Here is a 17732-nt window from a genome sequence, read left to right as displayed (position 1 = left end):
GACACAGTTAGGTTAGGGGGTCCCTCTCCTGGGTAGAGGACTCCTTCCTTACACACACACACAGCAGCAGGGAAGCAGCACACCAGTCTGGATGCAAGTACAAGCTGGTCGGCGCCAGTCTTTATTGTACAATGTCAGAAACATAAAGAAAACATAAATATAAATCCTAGCCCTGTCGGGGCACTAACTTCACAGGTAGTTCCCTCACTACCAGAACCTGGCAGGGCCTAATGCCCTTGCCAGCAACAAAAGCACAGCACAACACTCACGGTTAGGTTTCCAAGTGTCTCTGAGCAAACTCCCTGCCTGCTCTCCCAGGTGAGACAATCAGCCCTAAACAAACTAGGCTTATATTGGCCACTCTCAGGTGGAAAACTAACAATCCTGTTACCAGGCTGTGAGAACCAAAACCTGGAGTGGCCGTGGGTGGAGCCCTCCCTCTCCTCTCACCCACAACCCCCAGGTCCCAAACCGGCTTTTCAAAAAGCCGAAACTCAAGCCTGCTACACTGCAGACTTTCTCCTGGGGGTTTAAAACGCAAAAGACAGGAATCTGGGACAAATGTACCTGCCACAGACCACTTTACCAGTGATCCTATCACAATATATATATATATATATATATATATATATATATATATATATACAAATAGAAAGAAAACCCCTAAAATTATATAGATGGACCTAATATGTGGACTTTGGTTGGGATGGAAGGGCTGAGAGACATTAGGAGCAGTTCTTGTGGGGGAGACAAGTAGTCGTGGCAGTTGCCATCTTGTAAGTATCTCTGATTCTCAGACTGCCCCTGATCTTCAAGCCCCAGGGGTAGGCAAGAAACTGGGAGCAGTAAAATTAGTTTGGTGGGGGAGAGGGGAATATACAAGGAGGGAAAGGAACAAAGAAAGGACAAGAAAAATATTAGGTCCAAGGGATATTAGTATTGGGGATGAGGAGGGGGGTGTCACAAATGGGGTTAGTACCAGGGATGGCTGGCCACCGGCTTCACAGACTCCAAGGCATGGGTCACCGCAGGTCCCTTCATGTGTACCGCCAAATACCGGCAGATGCAGAGGGGAACAAGCAAGCGGCCAGTAGACTCCACTGCAAGGAACTCTACAATCTCCTCCAGGTGCCGGGCAGAGCAGGAGTCTAGTCCTGCTCATGGGAGAAGAGATGATCTTCAGCAGTTTCCACTAGAGGCAGGTTCCCACAGCACCATAGAGGACCGACAGGCGCAGAAGGGCAGGACAGCAAGGAAAGCAGATAGATCCGGACCCCTACTTCAGCCACTACCAGCAGCAGGGACACGTGAACCAGCTATGGAGGTCTGACAGGGAGCACCACTACCGTCAGGGGGAGGACCCGTCAGTTACCAGGTAAGATGGGGCTCGACCACGCAGCATAGCCCTCACATCCAGATGCTTGAGACAGGTGTCAGAGAGGAAGTGTTATGGTTCTCACACGATGATGAGACCGCAGGACTGCTGACCGAGAACTAGATAGGGTTGAGGAGTGGCAGTCCTTCCCCTACTGGGACTAGCTGGAGTGAGGCTGCAGAAGAATGGCACTAGGACAGATATGGACATGGTGCACTAGCAGTCACAGATGAATATGGTCTAAGAAATGTATTGGGACTATGGTGCAGCTAGGACACCAGACAAAAGGTGGCTGGACAATGGTAACGGCCTTGAGGGCCGTGACTGGAACAAGCTGATGCAGCCTTGAGGGCCGGGGTGTAACAGGAACAACACAGAGCAACCTTGAAGGCCGAGATCTGGCCTTAAGGGCAGGGGTGTGACAGGAACAAGATGACAGACAGGGGAACTGTGGTGTGGCAGGAACAAGATGATAGACAGGGGAACTGTGGTGTGGCAGGAACACAGGCTGGGTGCAGTGAGGTAGAGAACACTGCAGACTTGACTAAGCTAGAAACAGACTGACATGGCTAGACTGTGCTGTGATATGGAAATGCCACTGGCAGCAGAGAGGTAGTCTGCGGCTGCAAAAGTCACTGCTACCAGAAGTCCAAACAGCGAGGACGTGAGCCAATGGAACCACAGTAAGTGACTCCAGGCAAATACTGACAGGTTAAGGACACAGGAGGAATTCTCAGCACACTGGAACTGCAGAACAAGGTAAGACCAAATAGAACTCAGGCTTCTGAGCACAGTATAAACATACTCTCCGGAAGTCAGATGATATCACCAGCAGGAAGTGTAGGGCTGGCTGTAATTTATCAGAAGCAGGAAACAATCAGTGCAATCCCTGCATAATCCTCCCTAATTACAAGATAGTATGTAGCTGAGCTCTAAACACAAACTGACAGGCAGGAATGCAGCAGTAAGCTGCACACAGACACAGGGTTCCAGCTACCTGCAAGAGCCGGAATTGAACTGAAGGCGTGATGCAGTGTCCCCAGGGCCGGCCCTAGCCCACATTTTTTGGTAAGCGAGTATATTTTTTTGGCGCCCCCCTATGCAGTGCCCCTTTTACAGTGCCCCCGGTAGTGGTCCCCCCTTTGCAGTGCCCCTTGTGCCCCCAGTAGTAAGCCCCTTATATAGTGCCCCCAGTAGTGGTCCCCCTATGCAGTGCCCTCAGTAGTGGTACCCCCTATGCAGTGCCTCTTATATAGTGCCCCCGGTAGTGGTCCCCCTGTGCAGTGCCCCTTGTGCCCCCAGTAGTAAGCCCCTTATATAGTGCCCCCAGTAGTGGTACCCCCTATGCAGTGCCCCTTATATAGTGCCCCCAGTAGAGGTCACCCTATGCAGTGCCTCCAGTAGTGGTACCCCCTATGCAGTGCCCCTTATACAGTGCCCCCAGTAGTGGTCCCCCTGTGCAGTGCCCCTTGTGCCCCCAGTAGTAAGCCCCTTATGTAGTTCCCCCCTATGCAGTACCACCAGTATTGCCCTTTATATAGTGCCTCCAGTAGTGGTCCCCCCCCTTGTAGTGCCCCTAGTAGTAGTCCCCCCTCTTGTAGTGCCCCTAGTAGTAGTCACCCCTTTTAGTAGACCCCCAGTGGAGGTTTCCCCCATGCAGTGCCCCCAGCAGTATCCCCCCCAGTAGTATCCCCCCCTTGTGTGCCCCCAGATTAGTCCCTCCTTGTAGTGCCCCCAGTAGTAATCCCCCATTGTATTGCCCCCAGTAGTAGCCCCCCCTTGTAGTTCCCCCAGTAGTAATCCCCCTTGTATTACCCCCAGTAGTAGCCCCCCATTGTAGTGCCCCCAGTTGTAGTCCCCCTTGTAGTGCCCCCAGTAGTAATGCCCCTTGTATTGCCCCCAGTAGTAGCCCCCTTGTAGTTCCCCCAGTAGTAATCCCCCCTTGTATTGCCCCCAGTAGTAGCCCCCCTTGTAGTTCCCTTAGTAGTAATCCCCACTTGATTTGCCCCCAGTAGTAGCCTCCTTCTAGTTCCCCCAGTAGTAATCCCCCTTGTATTGCCCCCAGTAGTAGCCCCCCTTTGTAGTGCCCCCAGTAGTAGTCCTCCCGCAGTAGAGACACACGTAATAATAAAAAAAAAAAAAACACTTACCTGAAATCCCACTGCTATCAGCTCCTCCGTCCGTCCTCCCGGACCGCTTTGCACTATGGGAGAGACGTCTGATGTCAGCATCGACAGCACGCTCGGGTCTCGCACCTGCGCACGACGGAGCCGCCTCCGTCATGCGCATGCACACTTGGGCACCATCGACCCGCTTGCGAGCACTCACGAGCGCTCAGCGCTCGTGAGCGGGTCTGAATCAGGGCTCTGTCCGGTCAGCACTACACACGCGGTGCAGCTGTGTCACAAAGACACAGTCTGCCCGCGGCCCGCATGGTATGCAGCTGAGGCGCCCTCCACTACAGCTGCCTACCATGCGTAATTGCAGAACTGGCCCTGAGTGTCCCAGTCACCCAATACAGCCGGGACCTGCCACAAAGATGATTTTCTGTTGGTCATAACAGGAAGCTGCTCGATGGATAGGCACTGAGCGATCCCAGCCAGCAGCAGCAGTCTCCAGCCTCCAAAGCGTGGACCACACTGTGGGTAGAATATGCGCCCCAAAAGGCAGCAGCAGCCGGTGAGTGAGATAGGTCTTCTCCACTCGGGTAGGCAGCGGCCGGCTTGTACGCAGTCAGGGAGGGAGGGAGGGGCTTTCCACCCAGATACACCACAGATTCCTACCAAGGTAGAAGCGCAATTACTGGCACAATGCTTCATCCATATGAGGGTGCAGGGGCAAGATCAAGGGTAAAACCCTATAGCAGGCACCGCTGGTGATGTTTAGGAGCAACCAGGTTTCCCCATTGCCCCTGGATAACTTTCGCACCAAACAGGGCGTTAGTGGTCATACAGGCCGTCAATTCCGAGGGCCAGACTCCGGGGTAAATTTAAGGCTCCAAGTTAGGAAAGATATCTCTAGGCTCCTTAGATGCTGGAGAATCGAATTAGAGATAAGAGAACCCTGTTAGCAGGTTAGAAGAGAAGGATGGTGAGGGATTCTCTATCTGCTATGAGAGCCGAGATAAAAAGTGGCCATGTTAGATGGCCCACCCACCAGAAGTCCCAGAATCTGTCTTTTAATTAGTTTTTCTCTCTCTGTCTTTGCCCAGATTCAAAAAACCACTGTTTTGGCTGTGTCTGCTTGTTCTACAACCACATGTGAATATCACCTGCTGCTGCTGCTGCACTCACCTGTTTGCACTTTTGAATTTAATAATACTTAATTTGGTTCTTGAAACAACTTATAAGAAGAAGACTGTTCCTCTGGTGTCGCATTGTGGCCCTCATTCAGACCCGGACGTAAGTGGCCGTTCATATGTTCGGCATACGTAAAAAAATATTTAAATTCAAGCACTCGCTCGTATTTTCGCTCGCAGCCAAACATCCTACCCAAACTCAAGCGACCCCTCCTCTAACTAACGAGCGTGCCAAATAGCGAGCGTACATCCCCGAAGTGGCTTGAAGGGAACGCACGCACTAGTACTACCCGGAAGTTGGGCTGTCAGATTTCGATTAACTGCTCGTTTATTCTGCCTACCTCCCTCAATCGTATCATGCCAATCAATATATCAATTCGCTAAATTGTTTTTTTTTTTTTTTTAACACAATGCAATAAACTTTATTCATGTCCGTGTTTGTGTTTACCCGCAGAATACGTACGGCTTAAACATTCGCTTTTAATTGTCAAAATACATGTTAGCCCCAATTAAATAATAGTTCTATTTGTTTTTCTACCCGCATATTTCCCGGAGTTCATTTCTTTATTTAAATTTGCTTACGCATGTCACTGCATCAAGCCTATCATAAGTCTCAAGAGATTTCTGGCCCTCTCGAACACATGACTCATACACTAACCAATAGAATTGGTCCTGTTAATTACCCAAATACATTAGCCAATCAAAAATTTTTTGGGCACTTTATTAAAAATGATTTTTAACAAAAACACCATTGCCATCATGAGAGCCTCCGCATTCACCAGGCGCGAGCTGCTGGTGCTAACGGAGGTCATGGATAGGCGGATCACCAGCCAGCCTCCACCCATCACCAACCGTGAAAAGCGTTCCGCATATGCGGAGGTACGGGCCCGCCTGCGCTCCTTCGGCTCACGCCGCCAGATCGGGCAGCTGGAGCACAGGTGGTCGGACCTGCAACGGTGGACGCCCCGCTTGCTGGCATGCTTTCGCATGCAGATCGCCGAAAGTAAGTTTTATGGACTGTGGTTTTCATGTTTGTCTTTGTGGCCCTAACTGCGTGTGCATGTTTTCCCTGTATTTCATATTTATTCATTGTACTCATATCTGCATGGCCATGTTTTCCCTGTACTTCATATTTATTCTTTGTACTCATATCTGCATGGCCATGTTTTCCCTGTATTTCATATTTATTCATTGTACTCATATCTGCATGGCCATGTTTTCCCTGTATTTCATATTTATTCATTGTACTCATATCTGCATGACCATGTTTTCCCTGTATTTCATATTTATTCATTGTACTCATATCTGCATGGCCATGTTTTCCATGTAGTTCATATTTATTCATTGTACTCATATCTGCATGGCCCTTTTTTTGGGGGGGGGATTCGAAAATGGTGTTTTTCGCGGATTTGTGTTGAAACTAACCACAATTTGTTTCACATCTTTTAGGGGCCCAGCGAAGACTACGCTGTCATCGTCCGGCCAGACGGCGCTCACGGCCACTCTCCCCAACCCCCAGCCAACACTCCACAACCACTAATTCCCCTATTCCCCCACTCCTCCCCAGCCTTCCAAGACCCTCTGGCTGAAATTTCGGGGCTCCTTCCCCTCCGTCCCACTTCCCCCTCTCCTCCAACCACCCCTCTTCGAATTACCCCCTCCCCGGAGTTGGTAATTACCTCGCCCCGATCTTTGGGGAATGGAGGCACTTCCGAGGAGGATGATGGAGGGCCTTCCGGAGCTGGCGTTTTATCTTCCGGTATGTTTTTCTTTGGGATTTTTTTTCGACACAAACTGTTTGTATGTAATCATGTGTGGTTCCTTTTTTGGGGGGTTTTGGCTACACTTTTGGGGATTTTGCCGATTGCCTTTACCTGTTACTGCTGATTTCAACATACACATATCACACCTGTCGGAATTTGTACATTGGCCTTGTATTTTTGGCCTACACCATTTTTGGTTGATGTGTTTTAATGGTGTAATTATGGGTTTTTTTGGGGGGGGTTTTGGTTTTGGCTTGTTTTTTAATGTGGTTTCATTATTGTTGTATTAATCCCCACACTTTTCTCACCCACAGAGGAACAGAGGCGTCGGGCAGAATTAGCCGCCTGTGTGGCCCGGATGCGCCACAATATCATTGGTGTGCTGGTGGTCCTTGACCATATGTCGGTCCTCCTTAGGGATTAGTTTTTTTTTGTTTTTTGCCCATTTTATAAATAAAGTGTTATTTTCTAAGTAACGTTCTGGCTCATTCATTTTTTCTAAATCACAGATTGTTTACCCTGACATAAGTAGACTGTTCCTGCAAGGATTACCAATTTTTGACACTAAGATTGTGTGTTGTATTTTTATGTAAAACAGCCACAAGAAACACCAAACAGTAACAATCTCATTTCCCTTTTTTGGTGTAGTCACAATTAGATATTACTACATTTTACAGGTTCCTAGTTGGGGTGCAAGCTGCTTAGGCCAATCTTACGAAGCCAAATGATTGTACAGGCTTCCTTTGGGTGTTGGTTTGGACCCTGAAAACATATTACATTTTAGCTCAACTGGCGTCAGTACTGGATTACCCCTTAGTCAAATGTAACGTGTGTGAACCTGGTTACACTTGCTTGTAACGTTCCAAAAAAGGTACAAAATTTCACTCTCAAAACATTTATTCACAACATAACTGAAAAATCAAAGTGGTCACTCACAAACAAAACACACAGTGATAATCACAAATACAACACATATCAACAAAACCAAAAAAAAAAACAACAAATCAAGAACTAGTTGACGAAGGACCATGCCAACATGATTCCACAAATATGGCGTGGCAATATGGGTTCCATAATATATCCCCAAAATGTCCACATACAGGTTTTTTAAGGGTAGCAGGAAGTAGTCATCGTTGGAGTGCCAAAGATTATGTGAAAAAACAGAAGATGGAGAAAATAAAAATAAATAATTAGATGTTCTCAAACAAACCCTACCACATTAGGTATAAACACTGTTGTTTTGTCAATAATTACCTAAAAAATCTGGCCACCACATCATCGCGTATGGCCCCCCACATACTGACCTCCGACCAACCTCAGGGGGGCCATCCTCAGGTAAGGCATCCTCTGGCTGCATTGGGACACCATTCCTTATGGCGATGTTGTGAAATATCCCACACAGGACCACAATTTTCGAAACCATATCCGGCAAATACATGAGCTCGCCACCAGAGCGGTGGAGGCATCTGAATCGGCCTTTTAAAAGGCCGATACAGCGCTCCACCACTTGCCTGATGGCTGTAAGTGCGGAATTATACTCACTTTGTGGCCCTGGTGTGGGAGCCAAATAAGGAGTGAGCAGCCAGGGCGTGCAAGGGTAGCCACTGTCTCCTGTGAAAAAGAATAGACAACATCAGGATCACTCTGTATGAAGCTTAACATTTTTATGTACTAAAGGTCTCCACTTACCCAGAAGCCACGCATCACCAGCTTGTAGGTTGGCTAATTTGTGCCATATCCCTGATTGCCGGATGACGAAGGAGTCATGTGCACTTCCTGGTAATTTTGCATTCAGGGACAGGATCTGGAGGGAGGCATCACATACCACCATTACATTGAGGGAGTGATAGTGTTTCCGGTTTCTAAATATTGCCTCCAGCCGTGCTGGAGGCTGAAGTGGTATGTGAGTACCATCCACAACCCCTATGATGTGTGGGAAGCCAGCTATTTGGTAAAAATTGGCCTTGGCCACACTAAGGGCACCCATATCCAAAGGCATTTGAATAAAATGATGGAGGTGCTTGAAAAGTGCCTCCATCACTGCCCTCAGGATCCGGGAAAAGGAGGATCGTGATATGCCCGCCACTATTCCCACCGTTGTTTGGAACGATCCTGAGGCACAGAAATGTAACACCGCCATAAATTGCGTAAGTGGTGGTATTGCTGTAGGACTGTCAATTTGCCGCTCAAGATCACTCTCTATTAATGAGAGAGTGTCTATGATGATTTTGGGAGGAAGACGGTAGCATCTTAAAACCTCATCATCGGGCATTCCAAAAAGGGTGACACGTGTTCAAAATATCTGGGGCCTTGCACGCCTACGATGCCTACGCCTGGGACGAGATTGAGGTTGGTCTGCTTCCGGGAGCATGGCCAGAACAATCCGACCCATATCAACCTGAAATGGCAAGATTTGAATGTCAGGCTTTTTAACCCCCCCAAAAATTAAAATTTTTACTTAGCTTGAAGATACCATCCATTGATGCTTGCATGCCGGGGTATTGTCATGATATGTGGAAACTGGAAATAATCACAACATAAATATACATAATTTTATGCTGGCCATTCCTGTTTCAAAAATTTAAGCAAGACAAAACATAAAAGGGGAGAAACACAAATTTGGGCAAAGAGCAAAACGACATTGCGCACACTACGTCAAATTGAGGCCAAATGTAAGCAACAAATGCTAAAGAGAAAACACAAACAATTTTAAGGGATGAATAAGCATTTCACAAAGCGCAAATTAGTTCGCAAATACAAGTCACAGTAGAAAGTATTAAAAATGCGCTAATTAGTTCGCAAATACAAGTCACAAAAGAAAGTATTAAAAATGCGCTAATTAGTTCGCAAATACAAGTCACAATAGAAAGTATTAAAAATGCGCTAATTAGTTCGCAAATACAAGTCACAATAGAAAGTAATAAAAATGCGCTAATTAGTTTGCAAATACAAGTTCTAAAAATGCAGCTAAAAACAAAAAAAAAACACAGATTTCGGATTTTGAAAATCAAAGGTTACATGTGTAAGGCCAACCAAAGTTGCGTAAAGACAAACAAGAACATTTACAAAACAATTTAACAAATGAACTTACCAAGAGATAATATATAAGAATCCGGATCAAAAGGTCTTTGGGGCAGAGCCAAAATAAAACCTAAGAGAGATGAAATGACGCCAAAAAAAAGTTAGAAAAATCTTAAACAGAAGGAGACACAAATTGTACCAAAGTTTGACTTCCCAAAACTTACCAAAACTGGAAACGGCCAAAAAAATTAGAAACGAAAAAAAGCGAACGGAATTAAAAAAACCAATATATCCAAAAAAAATACTTCCAACAACGAAAACTCCTACACCAGCCAACAATCAACTCCAACCAACGTAACCTCCAACATTCAAAAAACACCACTTTGACTCGAGACGCCCCAAGCCATAAATAGTGTTTAGTTTCCCGCACAAATTAAGGAGGGATCATAGGAACGCACAATCAATGATGCGGCCGAAAAATAAGGTCGCATGTATAAATACGTCACGAGCCAAAACAAACATTCTGGTGTATTTCTTGTTTGGAGCTCAGACATGGCTACAGACCAGGGAAACAATGGTCAACAGTCTGGCGGTAAGTATTTCAGGCATTTTGACTCAATGATTAATTAGAAACATAATATTGTGCAAGTTGTGAAGTTGAGAATTCTCCAAAATTACACAAAGAGGTGAGGAGGATGACATGGAAGAGGCTGCTGGGCCCAGTATTCCGGGCAAAGCTGCCAAAAAGAAAAGGCAGCCACAATTCACAAGAAAGGAGATGGAGGTTTTGATTCAGAAGTGTGTGGACATCCTGCCACAGGCAGACAGGAATATGAGTACAAGCCAGAAGTGGAGAATGTGGGAAGAGGTAGCCGTTGATGTCAATAGGGTGGGTGATTATGTCCGTCTAGCCCGGGATGTCAAATGGCGGTAAGTAAACACTTGCCCCCCCTAAAACCAAAACCCATTTTAAACAAAAGGATAATGGTTCCAATTTCACCCACAGATGGGCCGACTTCAAATATCGCCTGAAGCAAAAACTGGCGGACAGGGCTAGGCATGCAAGGGGGACAGGTGGGGGTCCCACCCCTGTGTCATTGGAGTTGACTGATTTAGAAGAGCTGGCACAGGGGTGTGTGCAGCCTGTGGAGGTGTTTTGCGTGTCCAACATGGATATGGACATGCCAGACTTTGCGGCTCCTCATGTTGTCCCAGGTAAATATTGTGATGTCACCAACTCTGAAATGTTATTGTGCCAATATGTAGATTCTAATGTGACTCTTTTCTCATTTTGCCAACAGAGACACAGGCGGATGAGTCTGCTCCAGAGGGGAGCCTTGGCCGCAGAATTTCTGCTGGCTCTGCAGGGGAGGAACCAGTACATCCGGCTGAGGACCCTGCAGAAGCCAGTCCAGGGCAATCCCCCTCGCAGGCAGTGTCCCTCCTCAAAGAACTCAATTTTAAATCGGATTTCCATACGGAGATTCTGCAGAGGATGGACGCCAGTCTGGTACGGGTGGCTGAGGCCCTGGAGCAAAATGCTGCGGCCAACGTGACCATTGGTCAGGCCCTGGTGGAAAATACCAGGGCCAACATCCGCATCGCCACTGCCCTGGAGCAGCTCGTTCGCCAGCACATGGTGGAGCCGACCTCCCTCCCTGCCGGAACATCAGGATCCTCCACCTCTGGCACAAATCAGCCAATCCTCCAAATGTGCCTAGCCCTGTGCCTAGTCCAGAGGCCACAACATCTGCCTCTGGACAGGCCAGCCCGATGACATCCCGGACCCGGTCTGGCGCCCTCCCTCCCCCAGCCAAACGGCCGAAAAAACGGTGACAGCATTGGCTACTTTTCCCACACTCCTTCTGTGCTTGCCTCATATTCCTTTCTGGCCAAAACTTCCCTCTCCTTTCTTGTGAATTGTTTTTAATTTTTGCATTTACGTTTACCAACAATTTATTGTTTGCACAATTAATAAATATTGTGGAATGAACACTGCCAAAAATGTTTTGGTAAAATATGTGCATTTATTTTTTGGGGGATACCAATAAATTTACATCAAATGTACGACTTGTATTCTGACATTATTGTAAAAATGGGTTACATTTAATCCGGGCCCACAAGCCAACGTTCAACCTAAAAAATTACACATTGGAAAAAAAGGGCTCGTTAAGGAACGTTTAAAACATTACCTAAGGAGGAAAAATCACCTTGCAAACACAAAATGAGGCACCAAACCTAAACATGATGACATTATTGTTACAATAGTCCAAAAACAACACATTGCGGCCAAAATACACCCCCACAAATGTACGCTAATTGATTGTGTAATCCAGACATTAGCAGCTATGATTTCCACCTGCGTTCGGTTTTGTGCTATCCAAAAAAACTGCTTTCCAAACACATACCAAGCTGGTTTTCAATCAAACACTAATTGATTTTCTGACAAGCCGTGATTAATCGATGCAACATCGTGGAGTGCCGGGACGGAGGAGAAGGCCATCGCCACTGTGGTCGAGTTATCCAGCCCCTAAGCTGTGCGAGCATTTTGAAGGGAAAGAGGATCATCCAGTGACGTATGAGTTGGTACGAACACATTTGACGTTCGCATTTGTTAATGTATGTACGCCCAAAAAACGCCTCGCCATGCCTGCGTTTTTCCATCTCCTCCCCCGTCAACACCCAAAAACGCCCTGTTCTGTCAATCACATTTGACATGTCACTTCCTGTACGCTATTTGACGAACGAGACAAAAGAAGCTCGCAATCTGCCGTACGCACATGCGCAGTGTAACACCGATGCATGCGCGGTTAGTCAACATCGGAACGCAACGAGCGTACTGCTGTTAACGAGTGGCTCTGAATCAGGGCCTGTGTCTCCATGTCTTGTCTCCATTTATCTGCCTCTATTCAGACCTATTTCTGGGCTAAGTAAAAAGACTATTATAGACACCCTCCCTTCTGCGCCACACATGACATCTTCTTTTTGATATTTATGTGTGGTGCAGAAGGGAGGGTGCCTATAATATTCTTTTTACATATCTCTTTGGGTGAGGATAACACCCTGTAGGCACTTACCTTTCAGCCGCCTGAGTGCGCAATCTATTGGGTGCTAATCGTCTTAGAAATGCATTCTATTCTATTTCTGGGCTAAAGTCAAAGTTACTGTAAATTATTATTACCAGTCATTTATATAGCACACACATATTCCACAGTGCTTTACAGAGAATATTTGGCCATTCATATCAATCCCTGCCCTAGTGGAGCTTACAATCTATGGTCCCTATCAAATGCACACACACACATTAGGGATAATTTTTTGGGGGAGCCAATTAACCTACCAGTATATTTTTGGAGTGTGGGAGGGAACCAGAGCACCCGGAAGAAACCCACACAAGCACAGTGAGAATATACAAACTCCGCACAATTAGAGCCGTGGTGGGAATCAAACTCACAACCTAAGGGCTGATTCAGAGCCGGATGCTCTGACAGAGCGCTCACTCTGAATCAGGGCCGTCCTTCTTAATTTTTAGAGAGGCCTCCAGGCCGCTCGTATGGCTGTGGGTGACCACCCACAGCTATAGCGAGCTGCCAGGAAGATGGTCGCGATGGTCAAGACCATCGCGACCATCGGGCTTGCGACGAGACCCTTGTGGTAAGGTCCCGTTGCGCAAGCCCTGGAGTGCTTTCGGCTCTATCAGAATGCAAAGGCACTCCCACTGACATCACTTGTGATGTCAGTGGGGCCGGCCCCAGACGGTATCCGTTCCCATGGGAAAGCCTCCGTCTGGGCAGCCACGCCACCGGCACGCCCACCAAAGGGGGCGTGCTGTCACTCTCCATCGACAGCACGCCCCCTTTGGTACGAGACCTGGAGCGATGGCTTGCCCATCGCTATCTGGGTCTCGCGCATGCACACGACGGAGCCGGCTCCGTCGTGCGCACTGGGCCAACATCGACCCTCTCGCGAGCGATCAGCGCTCGCGAGCGGGTCTGAATCAGGCCCTCAGTGCGGTGAGGTAGTAATACTAACCATTACACCGTCTGTGCTGTCCGGAAGTGGATGGATCTGCGGAGTAATTGGTTAATTGAATAATGAATGCATTCTATTGTTTGAGTCATGATTAGCCAACCCCTATGACACTTTTGCAAAGCCATTTGGAAGTTTTTTCATGTCATATTTTTTTTTATTTTTACAGCAGTGTGGGAGCAACCACATGAACTGTTGGAGCCATGAATTTCTATCGACTCCTTCCAACATTTTGGATATTTTACAAATTTTGCCTCACTATAGCAATTTAACAGAGTATTTTCACATCTACTATTTAGAACATTTCTGGTATATATATATATATATATATATATATATATATATAGGGTGTGTGGCATTTGAATTTGCCTCATTGTTTGATTTCGTTGATTTCGGACAAGCTGGAGGCAGTTGTTTTCTACATTTGCAAGATTGAGCAGTTATATGATGCATCTCTGAGTTTTTGTCTCCATTGATTGGTAATTATCAAGGAAGTGCAATGGTTATAAGCTACAGTAGATTGTGACATCATAGAAGAATGTTGTTATATTGGCAGAATCTGCTAGCTGACTGTTTACATTCTATTGCCATGGTGACTGGTTGGCAGCCACTCCTAAAGATTCCGTTGACAATGTTAACATTCCGTAGACTCCTGAACATTCCTTGGACAGTGTGAACATTCCCAGAGCCGGCCCTAGGCAAAGGCATTCTAAGCAAATGCCTAGGGTATCTGGAATGCCTAGGGGCATTCCATGGCTCTGCAGCACAGTAGTCAGGGGCGGATTGGCTGTCTAATCCATCAGGAAAATTCTCGGTGGGCCGAGGGGACTGTGGGAAGACTGTCGTATGTGGCCCCACCCCCAGTAGTGCATCGCCCTATGACAGGCAGTCCACTGGAGACTGACAGCAGCCTGTCCGTGGGGGAACAAAAATCACGAGAGAGGCTGCCGCTGTTCTCTCACGAGACCGATTCACAGACTCCACACACAGAAAGTACTGTGCCAGAAACAGACACAGTCAGTAACATGCAGCGTGGCAGCGGAATGACGGGAGAGCAGTCAGCAACTCAGCGTCCGGCTGCCTGGATAAGTAACCACATCTTGGTGCGCTGCTGGACTGGAGAGGCTCTGTCCCCGCGCTCCGCTGCCCCGGCCTCATGCTACATACTGCTGTTATGTTATAGAGTAAAGAAACAATAGGGGAAAACTTGGAAGGACAATCTGCACTAGCATGTCTTGAAACAGGTTTTTAAATCCGGATATAAATCTGCTCACTATACGCATGCTGGTGTACTGATTACACCTCCACCTCTGGTACGCAGTTACATCCCAGCAGTGGTGGATTTTTGTTTGTAGAACCATTTCTAAATGTAAATTGTACTTCACTATATCTGATCTCTATTTTATATTTGTGTTGTTCCTGGGAATCAAAAGAATGATTAAAGTTACCACTTTTACTTACGATGATGGATGAAGATCTCTGATTGAACTTTTTTATTATTAAGGATATCAAAACTTGAGTTACTTAAGCGTTATATTGTATTTATATGATGGAAGTGTTACCCATTAGAGAGCGTCTGACCTATTGTTTTTTTACTCTATATCAGTCTTTGGAGACAGTGACCTCCTCTTTTGGGTCAAGTGGCTGCACTTAGGACCTCATTCAGAGTCTCTCGCTAGATGCGATCGCTAGCCCCCAGCATATGCAAATTTGTCAAAGTGACGCCACGGGAGGCGATCGCTCGCCAAGGCAAAAGCACGCCCACCATGTCTTAGCGAGCGGCCAGCGTAAGCCCAATCGCACAGGCAGGGCCACCCACCAGCACACGTCATCTCCAGGAAGTGTATTAAAACATTGGTACATCGAGGATAATTGGAAGCTATAGCAGCGCTTGTGGTTGCCTTACCCTACCGCAAGCACTACGAGGACTTCAGTGTAAAAAACAGGCATGTGACGTGTACTATGACGCTGCCTGTTAATTATGCACGCCTCTAAAATGGCATTGAAACACTCAGGCACGCCTGCGTTCGCACCTCCACTCCCCCGTTATTAGTGTCCTGCCCGTTACCACTCACAAATGGCCTCTCCTGTCACTCATTTCACTGGGCTGTCTTTGCTGGGCGAGCGAGCGGCCTGCGATCGCACAGAGAAGTTTGCGCACACGCAGAACGAAGCATGCGCATGCACGTACGCAAACCATCGGGCTGCTTATGAGCGCACAGCGCTAGCGAGAGACTCTGAATGAGGTCCTTAGTGTGAAGCGCAAATTTTATTGCTGTTATGTTATGCCTGGCTCTGGCTGTCCCCGGCTCGGCTCCTCCTCCCGGACTCTGTGAAGCCTTCTTTCTGCACAGCTCAGCCTCCCATTGACAGCTGCGGCCTTAGACTAACAGACTTAGGACCTCATTCAGAGTCGGTCGTTGCGGCCGCACGGTCGTAAGGGAAAAGGGTCCGGATATGCAAATTATGCACTCGCAAGTTGCGTCCTTAAGATCGGATCGTTAGCTGGCCGACCAAGGAGAGGATGCGGCCGTAAGACAAAAAATACGCCCCCTTCTCATACGCATTACACGTCATCTCCGGCCATATAAGAATTAATCGAGACCATCGGTAACCATCGGAACTAGTCGTAGAGCTTAAGGTTGACCATACCCTCTCTTAAGCACTACGATCAGGTCAGTGTACAAACCACCCATGTCACGTGTGCCATGACACTACTTTGTTAATTATGCACTCCCATAAAACGCCCATCGCATAATTAGGCACGCCTGCGTTCGGATCTCCACTCCCCCGTTTTCAAGCACCTTCCCCTGTTACCACCCACAAACGCCTCATTCTGTCACTCAAACTACCGACCTGGCTGTGTTCAAGGAGAGAGAAATTTCTGATCGTAGCAGCTAGTTTGCGCACGCGCATTGCGAACTTTACGCATGCGCAGTTTAGCGAACATCATGGCGTACGACCGCGCGACCGCAATGACCGACTCTGAATGAGGTCCTTACTCCTGGGCTAGGCACAAAACGAGTCCCTTCTCCCACCTAACCGGGCTGCACCGACAGGGAAAGGCAGCCACTTTATTTTTTTAGTAACAATATTTTTTATTGAGACAAAGATTAAAGTACAGATACATATGGGGATATAATATATCTAGCTTGACAACAAATCAAGGGTGAACATAACAATAATAGGCTTCAAATCACAAGCAATTCAGAATAACAGTGAAACATAGGGGGTCATTCAGACCCGCTCGCAAGCGGGTCGATGTTCCCCACTGCGCATGCGCATGACGGAGGGAGCTCCGTCGTGCGCATGCGCGAGACCCGGGGAGCGACGGGCTTTCCATCGCTCCGGGTCTTGCACCAAGGCGTGCTGTCGATGTTGATGGGAACGCCTACCGTCTGAAGCCGGCCCCACTGACATCACTAGTGATGTCAGTGGGAGTGATTTTGGCTCTGATAGAGCCAAAATTACTCCAGGGCTTGTGGCAGGGAGACCCTACCGCAGGGTCTCCGTCGCAAGTCCGATGGTTGCGATGGTCAAGACCATCGTGACCATCTCTTTGGCCACTCGCATATGCTGTGGGTGGTCACCCACAGCTATGCGAGCGGCCAGGAGGCCGCTCCATTTTCATGGAGGAGGGCCCTGATTCAGAGCGAGCGCTCTGGTCAGAGCGTTCAGCTCTGAATCAGGCCCATAATTCGTTAATTAAGCTCAAATGTTCTTTTGCTATGTGACTAATATTTTGGAAATTAAAATAAAGAGAGTCTAAGCTCGGCCCAATTTCACCTTGTTATCATTAACAGAGAACTGTGACCTCATAATTTTAAAAGTAAATTTAAAAAAAAAAAATATTTGTAAATAAAAATACAAACATTGGAACAAAATTGTTGCATTGAATTTAGAGACATGTTAGACAAGGAACATAATTGTCTCACATCTAATTTTACTTTTTTTTATCAGTTATATAAAAAAGAAAGGAAGGGATATGATAGAAGAAAAATATAGAAATAGAAATATAGAAAGAGACAAACAAGGAAGAGAAAGAGAGAGAGAGAGAGAGAGAGAGAGAGAGAGAGAGAGAGAGAGAGAGAGAGAAGGAGTAGCAGTGGAGGTGAAGGGAAGAGTAGCGAGTCTGGAGCATGGAGTAGACTGCATTCCACGATAGCTAAATATATGGGATGAAATGAGATATACTCTGTGACTGGACTTGGGTTTTGTCGGAGGTGAGATGTGATTGCAGCCACTG

The sequence above is a fragment of the Taudactylus pleione genome, unplaced genomic scaffold (genome assembly GCF_031769625.1).
Source record: "Taudactylus pleione unplaced genomic scaffold, aTauple2 ptg001607l, whole genome shotgun sequence".
Classification (NCBI taxonomy): domain Eukaryota; kingdom Metazoa; phylum Chordata; class Amphibia; order Anura; family Myobatrachidae; genus Taudactylus; species Taudactylus pleione.
This window is presented reverse-complemented; position numbering follows the sequence as displayed.